The 20,810-nt window shown below is 42.5% G+C and overlaps 1 long non-coding RNA gene across 4 annotated transcripts in view; it reads right to left on the reverse strand.

Annotated features, from left to right (window-relative positions):
- Positions 1 to 20,810, reverse strand: part of LOC109511937 (uncharacterized) — a 204,860-nt gene that overhangs the window by 67,850 nt on the left and 116,200 nt on the right. For 2 of the 4 annotated variants that reach the window (XR_002167417.1, XR_002167418.1), the window contains exons 2-4: positions 16,188 to 16,288; positions 15,637 to 15,756; positions 11,576 to 14,572 (exon numbers count right to left, since the gene is read on the reverse strand). This is a non-coding gene — a long non-coding RNA (uncharacterized LOC109511937). Of the gene's footprint in view, positions 1 to 11,575; positions 14,573 to 15,636; positions 15,757 to 16,187; positions 16,289 to 16,402; positions 16,540 to 20,810 lie in introns of those variants that run through there. The other 2 variants (XR_002167419.1, XR_002167416.1) reach the window with 2 other exon arrangements.

Here is a 20,810-nt window from a genome sequence, read left to right on the forward strand (position 1 = left end):
CCCTCCCATAGACAAACAGACCAATCCCAAAAGCCACCTCACAGGCCGGGGCGGTATTATGGAAGCAGGGAGACAGTTCCGGAAGACAGAAAAAAAAAAGGAGCAGCAGAATCTGATGTGGTGATGGTAGGAGTCGGGTGTGGCATTATTAATAAAGCATTAAAAAAAAAAGTGAGCACATCAAAGCAGACACGGGACCATGCTATCACACATGAAAGTGGCGCACTATGGCTTAATGTTTCCTAAGGCGTGTTATGGTGACGCCGCTTTGATTTGAAACGTGTTGTGAGGAAAATGGATTTACAGGAGCGAGGAGAGGAAGCCGCCATTTCAAAACCTGACCTCATGGGCTCTTCAAAGTCTACACCTGAGCCATAAATACAGCAAATGCGGCCATTCCCCACTGCGGTGCTGTGAAAGATCATCAGGTATGATATGGACATTTCTGCATTTTCACTTAATTGGGCCAAAAATGAATAATTTACAACAAATAATGCCTCGGTCAGATCTATGCCTGCAACATAGAGCACAAACCTCAGGTCCAAAGAAATGGCATAAAACGTGACGTCTAAAAAAACAGAAAATTGTGATTTTTCAAATCTTCTCAACCTATTTTCAATTGAATACACTGTCATACATTTATATAAAATAGTTGTTAGATGCGTGTTCTTTTTAGGCCACTAGGCTGCCTGAAATGCGCTAGCTAACATCCGCTAAAAACAAGAACTAGAGTGTCGTTGGAAAATGAAAAAAAAAATCTCAAAATGACCATTTTTGACCAAAGGATGTCTCCCTCTCTCTCTCTCTCTGTATTGACAGAAAATTATTTAAATAATTATTTAATATCTTTTAAGCACACTTTACACACACTGTAGTTAGCAAAGAAAATGGTCCAAATGTAGGATTCACATTTTTAAGAGACTTCCTGTACTGGTATGTATGCAAACGTTTGGCTACTTCGAACAGGACTGCAGACTTTCCTTTTCCTGCTACGTTTTCATGACGGCTGAGTGATTCTGATGAAGACACCAAAGGCGATTTAGAGTTGATATTGTCCCAGATGGTTGAATTATGTAATCGACCTGATTGTCCACGTTTTGTCACGTTTTTTTTATTTGGTGGCGTGCGCTGAGAAATTTTAACCAATGTAAAATGTGCCTTGACTCAGTTAAACACTGCAGCATATAGTATAGGTAGCAGATATGCTTGCATTTCCTGTATGTTGCTTAACATGTTCAGTGTCACCATGTGTTAAAACTATCGTGGTTTAAGGCAATCAATTTGCACGCGAATTTCAAGTCGTGTCAATTTGCCATGATCTTCGACAACACCGGTGTCAAACACAAGGCCGGCGGGCCGGATCTGGCCCACCACATCATTTTCTTTGGCCCGCGAAAGCAAATGAAAGATGTTAACTTTTACGATGCGTGCTAAAATCTCGACCAAAATTTAAAATTTTCAGTTGTAATAAATAAGAATGATACTGAAAGCATTTTCTTGTTGCCAACCGCCTCATTACAGTAACTTAAACATGAGGTGACTAAACCGTTATTCTTGACTTCTTCAGATGGTTTCGGTCATAACGGCCCTTCAAGGGAAACAGTAACGGAAATCAGGCCTGCGACAAAAAATGAGTTTGACACCACTGTAACATGAATTGAGTGATGGGTGTCATGCTTGATTCCGCCGTAAACATCATCAGCCCACGGGAAAGCCAAGCAACTTTCCCTTGACGTCGCCATTGCCAGGTAATTACCCGAAAGTGGCCTTCCTCCAGTGGTGTGCCACCCAAGACCCGACCACCTCCCTGCGTTCATTATCAGCGCCGGGGCTTGATAATGGCTTGATAGTGTCCCCGCCTAGGCTACTGACACACACACTGGGGCGAAAAGCAAAAACAGGAAGAGCCAAGGAGGAAAGAGAAGAACAGGGAGAGTACGCTTAAGATCGACTTCCGATTTTGACTCTCTAAAGTTACAGTGGAGCAGTGGTTCTCACATGTGCAGGCGTGTTTTTCAAAGGACCCCTCTCATAATCCTATCATAATTTCAACTACATTGCATACTCCTAGATATCATAGGAATTGTTTATTTTTTGAACATTTCAGCCCCCAATTTTTTTTTTTTTTTAAATTTGCAAATAATCTCCATTGGCAGTTCCACACTTCCATACCAACGTGCCAATGCATCATGTTATTTGCCGAAGATCATCTTTGCTTAGTGACGGCTCCAGAGACGGGCGAAAATCACCTGTCGGTGATTATCCCGTCAGTGTAACATAGTTTCTGTCAGTTGTCAGTCCACTACCGTTTCGGACTGGACGTCGACGGATGCTGATTTGACATAGTCTAACTCCAGATTTGCCAAAGAATAGACGGGAAATGGCGAACAAATGACGATTCACACCATCCACTGCAAAAGTTCTCATCGGGAAAAGCAGGTTGGAGAGGAAAAGTTGACCGAGTTTGCTCTGTGTGAGTGTGAGCCTCGTACACATGCACTAGCATTTCGCTAGTGGACTGACATCAGCATCCGTCGACGTCCGGTCCAGTGCGGGTTACACACAGTAAATTACTGTGATTACAGATTTTTTTTTTTTTAACATTAAAAACAATTCGGCTTGAGTACTAGTTTGTAACAATTTGATAAGACTGGGTTGTCTTCATTTGTTTAAAAATTTGAATTGCTTTCACGGTGCCACTAAAATGATAGCAGCTGCATTTCTCAACTGCACAACGCAAAGAGTGTTAAGTTTCTCCCTACTGTTACTGACGAAATCTCAATTATCAAATCACTTTTGGGGAAGAAGTTTTGCAACTTTTCTTTTTTTGACGATATCGATTAAAAAAAAAAATGAAATTAGCAGTGCAGCAACAAGGGACTGGTAAAAAGCTCTTTGAACGATGATTCCTTTCTAACTCCGGATTTATTTTTCAAGATATGCAAGGACCTTTTTGATGAATATCATGAGCTTTCAGGGTGATTTCATTTCAAATTGCCAAAGAATTGACGGGAAATGGCGAACAAATGACGATTCACACCATCCATTGCAAAAGTTCTCGTAGGGAAAAGCAGGTTGGAGAGGAAAAGTTGACCGAGTTTGCTCTGTGTGAGTGTGAGCCTCGTACACATGCGCACCTTGCCTGTTTACAGCAATAACCTCACAACATACAGACGGACTGGGGGTGGGCATCCACTTTCACTTCGTCTTTTTTTTCCCCCTGACAAATGACACCCTGACAGTTGGAAAAGAAATGTTAGGGCCCCTGAACAGATTTCTCAGTTACAGAAATAAAACGTGTTGAATTAAACAAAGACGAGCTTACTTTTGAACCCCGATGAGAGGACTGACAAATGACGCCCCATCACCCCACCCCCTCTCCGTCTGTATACCATGACTGTCATGGTTTTTTTTTTTTTTGGGCCTCTCTGCAGAAATGTCATATACTTAAGAGGTGATAAATCTATACGGCACAAACACTCACACACACAGATTGAGACGTCTTACTCGAAATAGCCACATGAGCTTTCGTGATATGAAGAGTTCAAATGCAAAGGCGGACATGACCACTTGTTGAGATTTGCGGAATGCATTTTTAAAAATTTGTATCATTTCAGGTTGCAGGTACAAGCTAATGATTTGCATTTAGGGCAATCTAAGTTAATGTCGTGAGCATCAGGTGAAATCTTTGCATCGCCAAAAGCGTCACTTGTCAGGAAACCAAAAAGTAAAAAAAAAAAAAAAAAATCCCACACATGTGGGGACTTGACCATAAGGATCGATTTGCGAAAAAAATATGAAACCAACCAAATTTAAAACCAGACAATTAAAAGATATGCAATGTGTCCTCAAACATGCACCTATGATTTCTTGTTCACTTGACGACAATATAATATTTGATTGTTGGATTTATTTTTTATTTTAACCACAGCTGCACCCAAAGTGCTGTACATTCAGTACAAATCAGACATATGAAAAAAAAGACAGTTGAAACAATTGATTCATAACACAAAAACAGAGACCAGCAAAACCAATGGTAAAAGCCCAATCCCCTCTGAGGCTCTGCTTAGTCCTCAGCAGGGGCGGACTTGTAAGAAAAACTGGCCTGGGAGTCTTTGACTTCCACTTCAGGTGTACCATTTTTTATATGTTTATTTATTTATTTATTTATTTATTGCCCGCATCCCCCATAGGCCAGCCCGCCCCTAGTCCTTGGTAGCTCCGGTAGCATCTGTTACACTGATTTAAGGCCCGGGCAAGTACGTAAAGGTGGATGAGCTCAGAGAGGTGAAGTTGGGGCAAGACTGTTTCAAGACAGCTAAAATACTCGCAACATGAACTCTAAAGTGTACAGGGAGACAGTGAAGGAAGACCGAGAATTTGGAGTTATGTGCTCCCTCCTGTGTGTACCAGTTAGGAGGCAAGCAGCGGCATTTTGGAGCAACTGGAGATGCTTGAGGGAGGACTGGCTGACTCCAAAATAAAGTGCATTCGAGTAATCCAGCTGAGATGTTACCAAGGCTTGGTTTATTGTTTCGATGTGCTGTTGTGAAAGAAGACGAAGACCAAAAAAAAAAAGATGGATTCAATAACAGCACCAATTTGCCAGTCTGATTTTATTTTTCAATAATTGCTGTCAACTCTAGAGGTTCCACTCAAGTAGGGCTTTGTGAGCCTGACAACTTGGAAAAAAAAACTCTTAACATTAAGTTTGTCTCTCTAGGAAAGGAGTTAAACATTATAGAATTGATTTTCATCGTGAAATACTGAGAGGATCACGCTTCTTTTCATCTGATGTTGTAGTACTATAATCTAATCTGCCTCAATCTTTGATCCACATCAAGTCAAACGTCATGCTGCACTTTTTATAATTTGTCCCTCTGTCCATCCATCCATCCACTGTATCCATCTCTGCATCCATCCATATTTCATGACATAATTGGAGATAAATTAGAACTCTTACATAAATCTGAGAGGGGCTCCTTAGCGTTGCAGGCAAAGCGGCATCACAGAATCACATCAATGAGCATGTTTTAAAATATGCATTTAACACACTGCGCTTCTTGGGCATTTGCGTCTACCAAACTGAATATGGTAACGCTTAACTCCCAGAGGCTTCCATTTGCTCTGTGTCAATACACTCCTCTGGAATGCAAGGCTGCTTACACTCCGCAAAAGAAAATGACAAATAAGAGCATACATACTACGTGCTGTCATTTTTTTTCTCAGAAGGACTGGAAGTGATGCGTTTGTGATGATGAAAGTACATTCGGGCTTGCGATCGGCTTCGGTGGAGATGACTCAAGTCGCATGAAAATCGGTTTCTGAAATAAAACCATTATCGAGGCGTTTGGAAATGCAACATCGACGGACGCTGAGATGGGCTTCTTGGGAATCGGCGTGACTCCATTTTGTCTAAATGGCGCTTGTCGGCGTTTGAGCTTGACTTAGTCTTTTCTTCTTAGAACCTCGACAACACCAGACAAAAAAGTGTGAAGTAGATAGATGCTCATTTGTGTGTTGGGGTAATGTGTCAACATCTCTTGCAAAACAATTCTCTTGGATGGGATTGCTGCGAATGAGAAACACGCTATAAATAAATATGCAAAAGAGGATCACAATGGGTTTCGGGGAGGAGGGGGAAAGAAGAATGTCTTCAAGAGACTTTTATTTTCCTGTTCCATCCCAGAAGAATCCTTTTGGAAAAGAAAAGGGAATTCTCGAAACTATGAGGTAAAAGGAGAACCCTCAGAAGGTTGCCTGTGCAGGTTTAAAAATCACTTTGCAATGTTCCAAAATTTAGCTTTTCATGTGGCGAAATCAATATCACCATAAGGTGCCGTTGAGAGTTCCTCATTTCACCCAAAAAAGTTTTTTTTTTTTTTTTTTTTTTTTTAAACTTCGTATTCTTTATATTCAGTCAATTTAATGTCACAATCCTGTTTTGTTGCCGTCCTGTTTCTGGTTTATTTTTTTGTTTCTGTCGTAGTTTTTGGGGAAGAGTGTCAGTGGGCGGAGTCTGCTGCAACGCACCTGCCGGCGATTATCAGCAGCGGGTTATTCGGAGGCCAAAGAGACCGGAAGACGAGATTGAAGAGTTGCCGTGTGCTCTTTTTTTTTAAATAAATTCTGTAAAACCAACTCTACTTTGTTTGCTGGCTTCACCGCCAGCATTCTCACGCATCTGTGGACAGTTCGAAGTGCAGATTGGTGGTCATCCATTGCGCACTTCTCTCATCCTCTCACCGCACACGTTGACACAACCGCGCACTTTACACGTTACATTTCGACATTCATTCCTTCATTTCCACCACACTTTAATCTACAAACGGGACGCCAGACTATTCCCACTTCCGTAACAGTATCAGTGGTGCGACAGAGTTGTTGTATCATAGTTCGGTGCACACATTGACACAAATTCACTCACACTCACCACGGACGAGAGGATGCAGGCGACTCGGGACTGGCTCCATTCAGGAAGTCCAAACATGGGCAACGTTTTACGAGCCCCTTGAATGAGGCTCTTTCGCGCGTTTCAAAGGTCAGCTGACTTAAAAGAGTTTTTGTGTTTTATTAAATGACACGTTTTCCATTATTTATGAGTGGAGAGTGTGTGACGATAGTTGTACAGACTGGCTTAATTAATTATGCTTAAAATAACCCACGTGCTAAAATAAAAGTAACAACCGTGGGCTAATTTTATTTGTGTCATAAATCGGCATTCGTTCTATGTTGATATAAAGGTCATTTGATTTTTTTTTTTCAGAACATACTGCATCACGTACCTTGTTATGATGGCGTGTTTTGGACAGGTGTGATACTGGTTTGGCTGTCGTGTGCATGTCTGATGTTGCTCATCGCGGTCCAAGGAATGCTCAGGGAGTTTGTGTGAATGCTCAGACGGATGGAAAATTAGAGGGAACATTGGTCATGAACTTCTTCATGTTTTTAAGGTGTCTGAGATTTTTTTGGGGAGGTGGAGGCGGGGGCATTTGAACCCATAGACATGACTCGGCATTCATATGTAATGTCTCGTTTCTGTTTAGTGGTCAACAGAATTGTTTGAGACAACTCACTCATTCAAACGAAAGGACAAACTCGTTTTTGGGTAATTGGCGCAGCGTGAAGGAAAACCAAATCCTTGTTTGCACAAGGTGTGCTCGTGCTTGGCTGAGAACGAAGGAGGGTATGTTCACCAAACAATGGGGAGCATTAAAACCGGCTGAGTCAATACACCCTACTGGGCCGCATGTCTTCCTGCAAACTGGAAGAAGTTGCTCCGGAGGGGCCGCGGCACCTCATAGAAACCTCAATTACTGTAATTTACACCAAAACAGTGTGTAACACTTCAATTTGTTTAATCTGCTGCTGTCTGAGACGCTTTGGATGAAAGGCGAGCGGAGCAGTGGCACAAGATAACGTTCAATAGCCCTAAGATATCTCTCCTCGCTTGTGTTCATGCATTGAGGAAAAAAGGTTTTTTTTTCTTGACTTGGAAAGAATTATTAAAGACTTGGAAATGCTTCTTGAAAATGTTTTTCCCTTAAGCACAGCTTACTTTCAACACACACTATCCACATTAATAGCCAAATGCCACATCAGCATCACTCTGAAGATGCTCATGATGCAATAAGCAGCACATTGGCAAATGCTCGGTGTAGCCTCACTCTCAGTTTCGAATAAGAAATTGCGTGTTGAGATAGTCCAGGCTGTGTTAGATGAGACGCTTTCAATAGTTTCTTTGCTTAAATTTTCAAATTCCCAAACACACAAAATGAGGCTTGCACCGACCGGCATGAACATGACGTTGTGACAGTTCTGGTTTTACCTACACTGAGCGATGCACAATTAATCATAATTTTGGCTGCCACCATTAAATTAACCTAATTGTCTGTAATATTCATCCATCCATCCATTTTCCGGTCCGCTTTATCCTCACAAGGGTCGCGGGCTTGCTCGAGCCTATCCCAGCTGTCTTCGAGCAGTAGGCGGGGGACATGCTGAACCGGTTGCGAAATGCTTCTAATATCGCAACAACATCAGAAAGGCAATATATTGGGAACCCCTCTCAGCAAACAACCACAACAATAAAAATATCGCCAGCCTAATAGTGTGATTGTCCAAGTCGTTTTTTTGATTTTGTTAAAACTGTGTTTTTTCTTCATATGTGTGCAGATGACAAAGGCTGAATGGAGGCAACTGAACTCTTGTACAATATGCATAATTTGTTGCATTTTTTAAAAATTGTTTTGGGGGGGGCGGGTGACTTAGGCTAATATGCTTTTAGGCTAACAATAGCTTTCGGATAATATCTCTCAAGCTACATTGAAACTGAGCATTTATACAATTTTTAAAGGCAGGTTTTTGTTCAACAAAAGAATTATTCTAGTTCACTGACGAAACCCAACTTCATTTGTTGACCTTATTTAACATGAGAAAGCCCAAAACTATTAGAACATTCGTCAGGTCTGTCAGTCTGCAGGCAGCATCAATCACTTTATCTTGATCTTACAATGCACAGTGACATGTGTGTGAATACCAAGAGACTGTCGGGCAAAGCAGCTCCCAAAATGCAAAAAGCGCATCAATAACATGTAAACGTGCCTGCAGATGTAACCCAAAGCGTCATGCTGCTCGACATTCAGCCAATCAGAATGCAGAAACAACCTCATCACCCGACCCCTCCCTCTTTTCACATGCTGTATCATCTATCCATCCATCCACTTTCCGATACACTCATCCTCACAAGGGTCGCGGGGTGTGCTGGAGCCTCTCCCAACCGTCTTCGGGCAGTAAGCGGGGGACACCCTGAACCGGTTGCCAGCCAATCGCAGGGCAGACAGACACAAACAAACATTTGCGCTCACATGTAGAGAGAATTTTGAGTGTTCAATCAGCCTGTCATTCATGTTTTTGGAATGTGGGAGAAAACCGGAGTACCTGGAGAAAACCCACACAGGCACAGGGAGAATATGCAAAATCCACACAGGAAGGCCGGAGCCGGAATCGAACCACGCACCTCTGCACTGTGAGGCGGATGTGCTAACCAGTTGCTTACCATGTCTGTGATGTTTACTTTTCAAATGCAGAACCAAAGCCAGTCTTTGTTGGGGTCAAGGATAAAACTAACCAAGCTCTCGAATAAATGCACTCGAAAAAAAAAGAGAAAAGGCTTGAAAAACCTTAAACATATAGCCTTAGCCTTTAAATTGCTTGACTCGATGCATCTTTTGCACCGTACTGCAACACTACTGGACACTTTATATTGCTTAACCCTTTCACGCACCTTGTAACCTGATAACATAATAAGCTGTCCACTGTCGTAACCGCTGTCCCTGAAAGGGGTAATGACTCCCTGTACATTTATGTCCCACATGCATATATTTCTATCGTGACTCATTTGATGAAGTACCAGAGTGGCTCGAACTACCGATGACAAATTGCTGGTGTGTTTTGAAGCATATTGAGTAATAAAAATGATTCTGAGACTGATTTGCGGAAATAAAATTGCGCTCGTTGTGCTCATGAAAGATGAAATAAGACTTCGATCAGTCTTTGGGAAAGGTAACAAACATCCAAACACTTGCCGTGCTCCGGTCGATTATTTATAAGTGGCGGTGTTGGTTGCTGGGGACAGATGAAGATTTGTCCATTTCAGGGAACATTTGGGAAGGGGAGAGGAGGGGGCGGGGAGCATATTGGGTAGGAGTTGGTGGGGGGCCGGACTAAATGAAAGACAAATGCGAGTAGTGCCCACTCAGCTATTTTCCCAGTCAAGATCAAAGGCGTGCCGGACTGGCCGCTCCACGGGAAACTTGAGATGGGTCCTGCCTTTGTTTGCTGTTGCTAGGCGACAGGCGCCAGCCTGAAAGTGTTTGCGGTGGGGTACCAACTTCAAAACCATTTCCAAAATAAAATTTGAGGCAGTCCTCGACGCTCAATTTGGCCGGAAAATAGGAAGAAAGTGACAAACGTGGATCGGCCTGTCTTTTAGTCACGGAATCGTCAACGACGTCGCTCCGGAGCGCTTTCGAAACGCGCCACCTCGCGCAAACTAAATACAAGCATCGTGAAACGGGATTAGCACGTTTTCCGTCCTCGTGAGGCGACGACAAGGAGGGGCAAGGAAGAAAAAAAAAACAAAACTTAAATATAGCTTGATGTATTTATAAGCGGCGGTTCTGGCTTCCTGGTGAAGCTAATTAGGATGCTGTTATCTATTAATGGGCCTCGTGATAGTAACGGTGGCTAGACATGTGTCACAGAGAGCTCATTACATATCATTAGTTCAACACTCCAATAATGTCTACACCTGCTGAGCATAAGATAATGACTTGGCCCCCTGATATTTGCAGGACGATTGTCTTGCAAGCCAAGCACCACCAGGAGGGCGGAGAGCTGCGTGAAAACGGATAAAGCTCCACAATGCGAACCAGGCCGCCTTCTATTTGCTGCAACTTACGGCGGGGAAAGCGAGAGGCATTTTGGCCCGCTTTCGTCCACGCAACTCATTAAATAAACTGGCATTTACAAGCTCGTGACAAACCGACGCTCGCTATCTTCCGCCCGTGGCGTCGCACAGGACAGAGAGAAGATACGGACGTTATTGACGGTAGCTTACCTTCCAACAATAGTCCTGCTATTCCTGTCGGCTTGTTCGTCGCTGCTTAAGTCGGCGCCAACACACCTAAGAGCCTGTGGTGCAGTTTAGCTTATGGTACATTTTGCTGAGGGATGAACGATTTGGAAAATAATCTAATGGCATTTTTTTTTCCCCTCGACGTTGTGATTGCAATTTTACATTCCATTATTTTTTCGTTTAACAAACACAAACAATCAATTCATTTGTTGTAAAATAAACTGTCAGATTTATTATCCGTACATATATTGGTCTTTGGCCGTAGACGAAAATAAAGGCAAATGTACCATGGATTAGTATGAAAGACATTTATCGATCGACTTTATTAAGAGTTGCGAACTTAGTAAACGCTTTGACTTGCAGTCTTTTAAGCATTCGCTCAGACAACAAAATTCTACATAACCAGGATGGTGGAAACATAAGTCAGTAATTCAGAAATCAGACTACAGTGACAATGCAAGCCAATTTATGGCTTTACCACAACTTTGCATAAAAAATGAAATGCAAACATTTGGACTGCTCTCTCTCTCTCTCTCTCTCTCTCTCTCTCTCTCTCTCTCTCTCTCTCTCTCTCTCTCTCTCTCTATATATATATATATATATACACATACACACACACACACACACACACACACACACACACACACACACACACACACACACGTACACACACACACATTCTCTACATAGATACACATACACACATATATGTCCAGACAGTATACAGCATCCATCCATCCTTCCATCCATTTTCTAATCCGCTTATCCTCACGAGGGTCGTGAGCGTGCTGAAGCCCATCCCATCTGACCTCGGGCAGTAGGCAGGGTACACCATGAACTGGTTGCCAGCCAATCGCAGGTCACACATAGACAAACGACCATTCACGCTCACATCCACACCGAGGGACAATTTAGAGTGTGTCATGAACCTGTTTTTGGAATGTGGGAGGAAAACGGAGTACCCAGAGAAAACCCACGCAGGCATGGGGGAGAACAAATGAATGTGCATGCTGGGATAGCACCCCAAGTAGCACACATAGCAACCTGGCCCATCAATCAATCGCCAGAATTATCCAAATTACCACTCCAGGCCTGGCTCATGGGGGGGCTGGGGCAAGAGTCTTTTTTGCAGTAGTCAGTACTCAACCTAATACATTCAAACACAAAATTAAGAACTCTACTAAATAATTAGAATGTTCCTGTTGAGTGAGCTGCCTGCTGCTGCATTGTGTATTCTATTCAGTCCAACGATTAACCCATATTAACTGCATTTTTTTTAAACTGCATTTTTTATAACCGCTGGCAAACAAAAGGACCATTTCAAAATGAAACAATGTTTATCTCCTAATATATTTTGAATGAAATCATTAATTTATCATTGACATTGCGGGATATTTAAATGTTGGTGGCGTCCCAGCGCCCCCTCGAGAGTGTGCCTGATTTAAATAACAGTCATTTTTAGACCGAAGCACATGGCGCAGCGGCCGAATGTTGACATGCTGGCAGCCAACAGCATGTGTACACTGTGTACATTTCTATACATTCCGCTGCGAATATGCCCGCCGAGCTGTTGGAACACTCCAAGTGCAATCGCCACAAAGTGACCTTTGTGTCTGCAACGCCGAAGATTAGAATGGTGCTGTGCCTGCCTTGTGTTTTCACTACCGGAGCCAACTGGCACAGCGCGGGCGTCCTCTCCCCACAGCTCCCAGTCTGCCGTGATGACAATGGCGAGCCCATTTCGCATGGCATGTAAAAACCACAAAAAAAAAAAAAAAAAAAGTGCAGGCGGGCCGGCAGAGTTTTCTGCAGGAAACAACACAACTGGTCCGTTGGCTCCTCTAAGGAAAATGGCTTTTTAAGAAGCAACTCTGACAGGACTTGAGACTACATGTCAGCTTTGAGCTCCACGCTGACTTTCTTGTCGAATGAAGAAAAGAGCGTTGGTGAGGATTCCGCATTTCTATCCTCTCAAGTATTGCATTTCCTTCAAAGTTCTAACAACCAAAAATGGCCTACATTTAAGTTTGCCACCAGCCACTCTTGCCGTGTCCTCATTTAAACTGCTGGCTTCATTAATAGTCAGTGCGTGTGACTGCGTGTGTGTGTGTGTGTGTGTGTGTGTGTGTGTGTGTGTGGCAAGCGTGTAACATCAGCAGAGGATGCATGTGCCACAACACTGATGAGTCCAAATAAAAGGGATTCAACATCTTTAGCTTTTTCACTGCTGTCGTCATGGGTGGAGGAAAACGTTTTTGGACACGCCCTTTTGTGTGACGGCATCGGGGCTATGCCACTTGCCCCAAAAGATCATAATTTACACTTCTGTTGGTTGTGTTGCAGTATCTCATGGGTAGAGAATACTGAGTTACACACAAATCCACACAAAAAGATCCTTCAGATAAACAAAGCAGTTTGCACACTTTGGCATGCGTGAAATGAGGAGCCGCACAAAGTGGAATGGCAGCTTGATGTTGTGGAAGGGTCGTTGTCTGTTCCACTTACTCGTGTATTGTTTGTGTTGTTTTGTTATGTGAGCTTAATTTTCAAATTGTTCTTTGCTGTTGCTGTATTCGAATCGATTTACAAGCCGGTCGATTTTATAAATCAATCAATCAATCAATCCCCTTCCAATGAGTGCTTCATTGGTATTTGTGTGCGTTGGAGGGGCAGGGGGGGCGCCAAAGTGGGATCTTGCACAAGGCACTATTCAAGTGAGGACAGCTACGAACAGGGCCAAAATATTAGAAACAGAATGATTGCAAAGTACAACGCTGGGAAGCCATATTGGCAAATAAAAACATGGCTGACCCCAATGTCGGGTCTGCTCTCATCAGGGTGCACCGAGGAATCACGTAAGTATCCCGCAGGTCGATTCTAAAAACAGCTCACCAGTGGTGGGACATCGTGATTTTCTGGGAATTGTAATTTAACCTGTTGATATTTATCTGTTTCCGAGCTCATTAAATCTTTGTTGACACTGATTGTGAGAAAGCAAGAACATGATCAGCGTCTTCATGGAGCTAAATATCAATAATTATCATGACTAACACATAATTCAAGGTAATTTGAGCATATTTCTTACTTCAGACGTGTGTATGAAACTGGAAGCCCTACGCATTAATCAATGCCCAAGAAGTAACTCTCACTTACGAAAAGGTCAGTGACCCTTGATCAAAACGAAACATTATTATCTTGGCGCCAGCGTACCGAATGTTGTGGCCACGGAGTAGAAATAACACTGCAGACTTGCCACCAACTGGCCGATTTCCCCCCCCCCCCCCGCCACCCCCCACCTCAAAGAATTCTGCTTAAAAATGATCAAAAAAGTGAAACCTATTGTTCTTAGATTCCCTTTCCCCGTCGTGTGATATCATATTTAATAAATCATCAAGAATAGAGTTTATGAATAATGCAGCGCCATCGCTAAGTGTACATACTGTATCCTGTATAATATGCGATAACATGACACCGTGTGAGCTTTGAGGAGGGTCACAAAGAAGAGTGTGCCACATTTATTTCGAATAAACGTGACATAAATGCACTTAATAATGCATTATCCATGACAAAACATTAGCGGCTTATTTTCTATCATTTTGCAGGTCAAGAGTTGGATATTTTGAGGGGTGCCGCTAGCGTGGAAGACACAGCAACCTCTCACCTCGGCAGATGACTGCTGCCTGAACCCCTCAATAGCCCCACTGAGACAATAAAATGGCCGAGTGGCTATTGAACGGAACAAGCAGGAAGAAGGCAGACGCTTTATAGCGAGCCCGGTGTGAAAATGAAGATTTAGGAACAGTAAACATTGGAATTCTCTCGGCTCGAGGTCAAGCGGCCCAGTTACCTTTCCGGGGGCCTCTCCGCCCCAACCCTCCAGGGCGCCCGCAGGGGGAGACCCAAAACTGCACGGCACAGTTGTGGCCCTTCAGACTGAAACAAAAGAGCCGTCGTGGTGAATCACAGGCCTCGGACAATAATTACTAACTTGATTTATGCCAGGAATGCCTTTATTTGGGGGGTAGGTGGGGGGGCGGGGAGAAAAAAAAAAACATTGTAGTATGCTCGGTCACTGTGCACTATTGTTTAAAATTAAAAGAGGAATACAGAACTAGTTCAGCTGTTCTAGGAGGCTTTTTGTTTTCATCCATGCTTTATTTTTTGAGAGATTAAAAAAAAAATTTACAGTTATGTATTTACTTGTTAGGTGGTAGATTTTCTTTCTTTCTTTGCTTTACGTGTATGGATTTGCATTTAAGTTGTTCATTGTCATTTATTTCTTATTTTTGTGGATATTTTTATGTATGTGAAGGTGTGTGCTAAGGTCAATTATTTTAATGCATTATTTTTGTATGTATGTTATACTTTTTGGGCTGGTAAATGTATTTCGTTTTAATTCATTGCATTTTTTTTTATGCATATGGATTTTGATGAAAATTGTTCATTGTTGACGCCACCAATGCTAACATTGGAGTATGTAAAATAACTTGGCCATCTGATAAAGAACAAGCGTCATTTGTTTTGATTAATTTGTAATATTGGGCAAAACATTTTATAACCACATTTTTTGCTTGCTTAATTTGTACCCACTCTAGATGTATTTATGTTGTTGCTATTACATGCACATATTAGTGTCCAGGTAGAATTAGTCATGTGGTTTAAAAAAGGGATCAAAAGAATGGGGGGGCGGGTGACGCCAATTATACAAAATTGCATGTTTTGGTTTTTTTTTTCAAATATCATGTGAGCGTTTTCTCACACATAAACTCCCGATTTATCCGACGATCGTCATGGGCGCCATTTTAAGCGTGATCGGTGCATTATGCTACATGACAAGTTTAAAAGTCTTGATCTTTTCACAGTGTTGTAGGAGAGGATTTGCTCGGCCCTTTTCATGTTGACAGTATTAAAAAGCTGAAAGGAGTGTGGGGGTAAGGGGCGGGGGTTACTATGGGAAAGGGCGGGGGAGCTGACGTCACGGACCGGGAGTCACCCACCGTGCGTTCGGCGTCTCCAAGTGAAGACTTATCCGCAAAGGAGTTGGGACGCACAATGCGGGCGGACAGGGCGTGAAAGTACGATCATCATCAGCTCTGAATGCAAAAAAGAAAACATATCTGCCACAAAAAAAAAGAAAAAAAAGGGAGGCTCATTCCAATTCAGCTGCGTTGTTAGGACAACGAGAACCATCCCTCAGATGATTAGTTCCACTTCAAAAGAATTTACTTTCCGCAGTGGAAACGTCCCCCTTTTGTGTCCTTACACAGGGGTTTTATCAGACCTAAAGACGAATCGTATGTCTCGTCAGCCTGTTTATTATTCCTTCTGTTCACACTACAATTGTATTAAATAAATAGAGGAGCACTAACAAAGGCCTATTAGCCCATAAACATGTCCTCGCGCACACAAAAAGAGGCAAAATCACAGTCCGTGCTAAACAATTTAGCTGGCAGTGAATGTGAAGACGAAATAAAACACACCTCTTAGGCTCAGAATGTCCTGACACTGACACCATGACGCAAGCATGTTGTGTTGTGTTTTGTCTTACCGTCATTTGTCGTTGTGTGCCAAGAAGCGGCAGAGCAAGTGCCTTTTTTTTTAAATGCCTTTCGCCCCAAAAAGGATGAATGAAGCGTCCTTGTTTTGTCTCTGTAAGAGAGTGAATGCATGTGTTCGGTTAGAAAGGCTGCAAGACGATGGATAAAAACAGAAGCAAATACAGATTTTCACGTCAGGAAGCACCGCGGTGGATTATTAGCGCACAATTAAACGGGCGATGAAGTCAAAATGATCGTCATCGGGTGATACGAAGCGGATCAGAAGCAGCGGGAGAGGATGCACGGATTGTTTGGAAGAGGCTCCATTTCAATGCAAAACGCAAAAGCGCCGCTGCCTGTTCACAAAACTACATGCGGGGGGGACATGCCAAAGGAATCGGGGGGAGGCAGGGTGGGGGGCACATCTAAACTGAGTGGAATCAAAAGCAACTGCTTAAAAGTGACACCCACTTTGCTTTTAGTGTATGTTTATTTCGCGTGCTGAAGCACCAAAATATCTGGGGAGTATAAATACAGACGCATTTATAAACTACGCGACACGTGTGGTGTCACACCATTTAATATATGACACAATTAAGCAGCTATGGCTACAGTAACACTAAACGACAGTAACGACTTTTACTCTGTTCTTTCTGTCTTCATAAGCTTGCAATGTGATTTCCACACGATTGATTTATCTTTGGGGTACTAAATAAAACCAAAACACACTACAAGTCATCGACAACGTACGTCTCATTCAGTTGATTATTGCTAAGGAAGTGTGCAAGGGCTGCTAGCTTCTTCTGTTGGTCGCTTAAAGAAGTACCGGAGCAAGATATCTCAATGTGCTTCACACAACCAAAAGCGCAAAACCTCGAAGCATTTACAAAACACGACAGCTGAAGACATTCAAAGGCAATGCAAAGAGCTCAAAAATACTTGATTAAAATGACAAATATAACCTGCCATTTGTAAAGCGCGTCACTTGCTCATAAGCGTTATATCGTATTTTCACGATTGGTATGATTTCCGACCAAATTGACCAGCGAGCAAGGTGAGTCAACGAACAAGTGACGACAGAACTCCAGACCGCCACTAAATGCTCCCATTTCGCCCCTGGCAATTTGAAACAGCGTGAGTCAATTTTTCAACCGCTCACATGTGGAAGCCGTTTTTTTGTTGTTGTTGACAAATGTCTTCTCGCACTTCAGGCCAACACTGGCAAAATGAGCAAATGCTGCTTTGCTGACTGACAAGAACCCCAAGAGAAGATCAAACAGTTGAACGATCACTGTGATCGGTCTATGTGCGAAAAGGGGCGGGTCTTGTGATCTTGCCAACCTACAGGTTTTCCCGAACTCCAGCGAACAATGAAAAATACCCGACTATCAGTGCTTACTTTCTCCCCAATTAAGTTAATGTGCCAGAGGAGACAAATCCTGATAATGAGTCCGACTGAAGAAACCATCGATAGCCACAGCGTGTGGGGAACACGGAATTTGCTGATGTACAGTAACTGGCACTGCAGGCCTCAGCGGATTAATTAACGTTTTTATTATTGGTTAAACAATTGACCCTTGATTTCATAGTTATCAGATTTAATGGACTGGAAAATAATGTCCAGTCCAGGAGTTGTCAAAATCTGCTCGTTCCAGAATTATGCAGAGCACACGAAAAAAAAGCATATGTACATTTGACTGTATTGAGGAGGCACTCGTCTGTACTTGCCAAGCAAATTTATACGAGAGAGTAGAAGGGAATGCAGGAAAAAAAAAAAGATCTCGGTATGACAAAATGTCACCAAGTAAACTTTGCATGATGGAAATCGGCCTCCCTTTGCCTCTTTTCCAGTTATGGGTGTGACAAAAACTTTGCTCTTTTGTTTTTTTTTTTTTACTCTGTGACACAACCGCACTGCGACGCTATTCCTTCAGCGTTCAAACTTGCATCAGGCTTGGAAAAGCACACGAAACAATTCAGCACACTCCAGTGCTAAACTTTCATACCGCTGCAGATATATGCTGGATCTTACCAATTGACCACATGGTTGTTTTTTGTTAAAAGTCTTAAATTATGTGGTGGAAAATAAAAAAAAGAAAATTCTAGACTGAGGCGAAAAGGAAAAAAAAGCCTCAATTGTTTCTACTTTTCTGATAACTTTATTCCACTGCAACCAATTGTTTCATTTGTCCGGCAAATTATAAGATGGATTTTTGTAGCTTTTGAGTGCAAAATGATTCAACCGGTTTCCGAAATTGCGAGATTTGTCGACATGTTGCCTCACGTCTCAGTGACTTGAACCTTAATGGCAACATTTAAGCTAATACAGGAAGTGGAATGTGTCCAATTTGATGCTGATCCGGATTTGGATTTTTGGTCTTTGGTGGAGTTCAGCGCGCTAATATTTAGCATCATTGTTGTTTGCCAGATCGTTTTACAGTACATTTGTTAAGTACAGCTGAGATGTGTTTAACTTTGAAGTACGAGTTGCATTTGTTGGCAAACATCTCGGTACTTTTTTCTCACGTCGATTCCTTTTCTATTTCATTTTTATGTGCAATAAACTTTAACTGAACAATGATTTTAGTACGCTTTTGCTTTCCCATGTTCAAGCACGGCGTTAATGTTCAAAACTGTCCATAATGTGGCAGTGACTTACAATATTTAACATAGTGGTGCCACAAGATACAAGTTGAATTCATTTTGTGACCATGTCCACAGCCATTTGTCTGTTCCAGGATGACCCCCCCCCCCAAAAAAAAAAACACAAAAATGTTCACGTACTTTCCAATCAGAAAATTAGCCTTTGATAAAATTGTACATGATAAAAGCATACAGTACTGACATAATACGAAGAATGTAAAGAATGAACTGTTTTTGTCACATTTTGCTTCAATTTTATGGATAATTTGCTGATCCTTCTCGTGTGCGCGCAGCATAATACAGAGAAACTGAACAGATTTACATGGAGACGGTCACTACTCAGTAAGCTGCAGTAATATAGGAGTCATTTTTCCCAGAGAATAAGCTCTATATGCTTTGCGACTATTATCACATTACCTGTCTTCGCGTGTTGCTCCACCTTTTGTGTTCAAATATCCGTTGCTTAACGGGTTGTAATGCCGCAACCCCGTTATGTAATTCTCTTTGTTTCGTGTTAGGTTTGAAAGTAAACTTCAAATGGTAGTTTCAATCAAAAGTTTGATGCCATTTTTGTGAAGAATCGTCACTGTCCGTTTCCTATGATGTGACGCGAATTGAGGTCACTGCCACCATACAGGGTTCGTTCCGACAACTTTTGCTCACGTCAAACTAAAGAATTGGCCACACGACGTCTCATATTTGGAAAAAACTCTTAAGTCAGGTCACTGATGTCTTAGGGCACCACTATATACTTTTTATGGAATAAAACCATGGTTTAGGTGAACACTTGCGTCTGCTACGCTATTGTATTTTTAATGTTGGCCATTAAGGTGATACTTGGAGAGCCAAGTATTTTTTTTTTTTTCGGGTGATAAACCACTACCTTAAATAAAACGCAAGGGTGATAGAAAAAAAAAACAGCCTTTCCAGCTGCTCCTGTTTTTCAATCTGGAGCCACTCAGGCACGTGTGCGAGTGCGGGTGCAATTGGAGCTGTTAAAACGGTGCGAAAGATCAATAGGATGTTGTTGTTAGCGGCGGAAACACGAGTTGAGGTGGCATCGCAGGTTGTCACGTGTGATGCTTGCGCTAAAGAGGCGCCTGTAAACAGTCAGCAGCTGTACGCCGGCTGATGAAACGGCTCGGGCCTGCGTGAGGTAATAATCTCGGCCTTACTCAAAGGAGATGCTATGTACGCTACTACACTGGGAATTCAGCAGCAGCAGCAGCAAAGGGGTGGAGGAGGAGGAGGATATGCACCTCAAATGAGACTATGAATAGAGCCTCCACTCTCTTAACATGGAATCTATATTATTATGCACTTCTTCAAAAATGAGATCAACTATATGGGTCAGTGGGATTTCTCCAAGAGTGGGGGGGTGACTACAAGAAACTTGGCTGGTTGCTGACAACAGATCTGAAGGAATTGAGCAAGTTATATGAAAATAATTTGGGCAGAGCTTTAATTAACAGAGCCGCTTTTAAACTGATTGAAAAGGGAGCCCGTGTCCACGCTGACGACGGTGCGAGGATGGAAGGCCTCATTATTTCGCCCCACTCCTTGATTGTCTAAATAGGCTTCATCGTATAAATAAAAGCACGAGTGACTGGAAATGTTCAAAGGGAAAAATTATTTGGGGACGTCGAAAATGATCAAAAGCGAGTCATCTTTCGTAACCTCGGCGGTCCGCGAGGGCCCGGCACACGGGGACTTCAGTCTTTACGAGCCGGGTTTCATTTAGAACTCACACGCTTGCACTTTCGACAAGCAAACCGCTACTCCACCCTAAACATCTGTCTCTCGGTCGCTCTCGGGGGAGCACGACAGAAACGTATTAACCTCCTTGCTGCTCAGGCTGCCCACAAATGACCGCGGTTATTAGCAGTGGGGCAAAAAAAAACAAAAAAGCAGCGGCGGTTGTCATGAGATATGATCAAATACAGTATAACACAACATTAGATACACACATATATATATATATATATATATAT

This window comes from Hippocampus comes, unplaced genomic scaffold (genome assembly GCF_001891065.2).
Source record: "Hippocampus comes isolate QL1 unplaced genomic scaffold, H_comes_QL1_v1.1 scaffold381, whole genome shotgun sequence".
Lineage (NCBI taxonomy): Eukaryota > Metazoa > Chordata > Actinopteri > Syngnathiformes > Syngnathidae > Hippocampus > Hippocampus comes.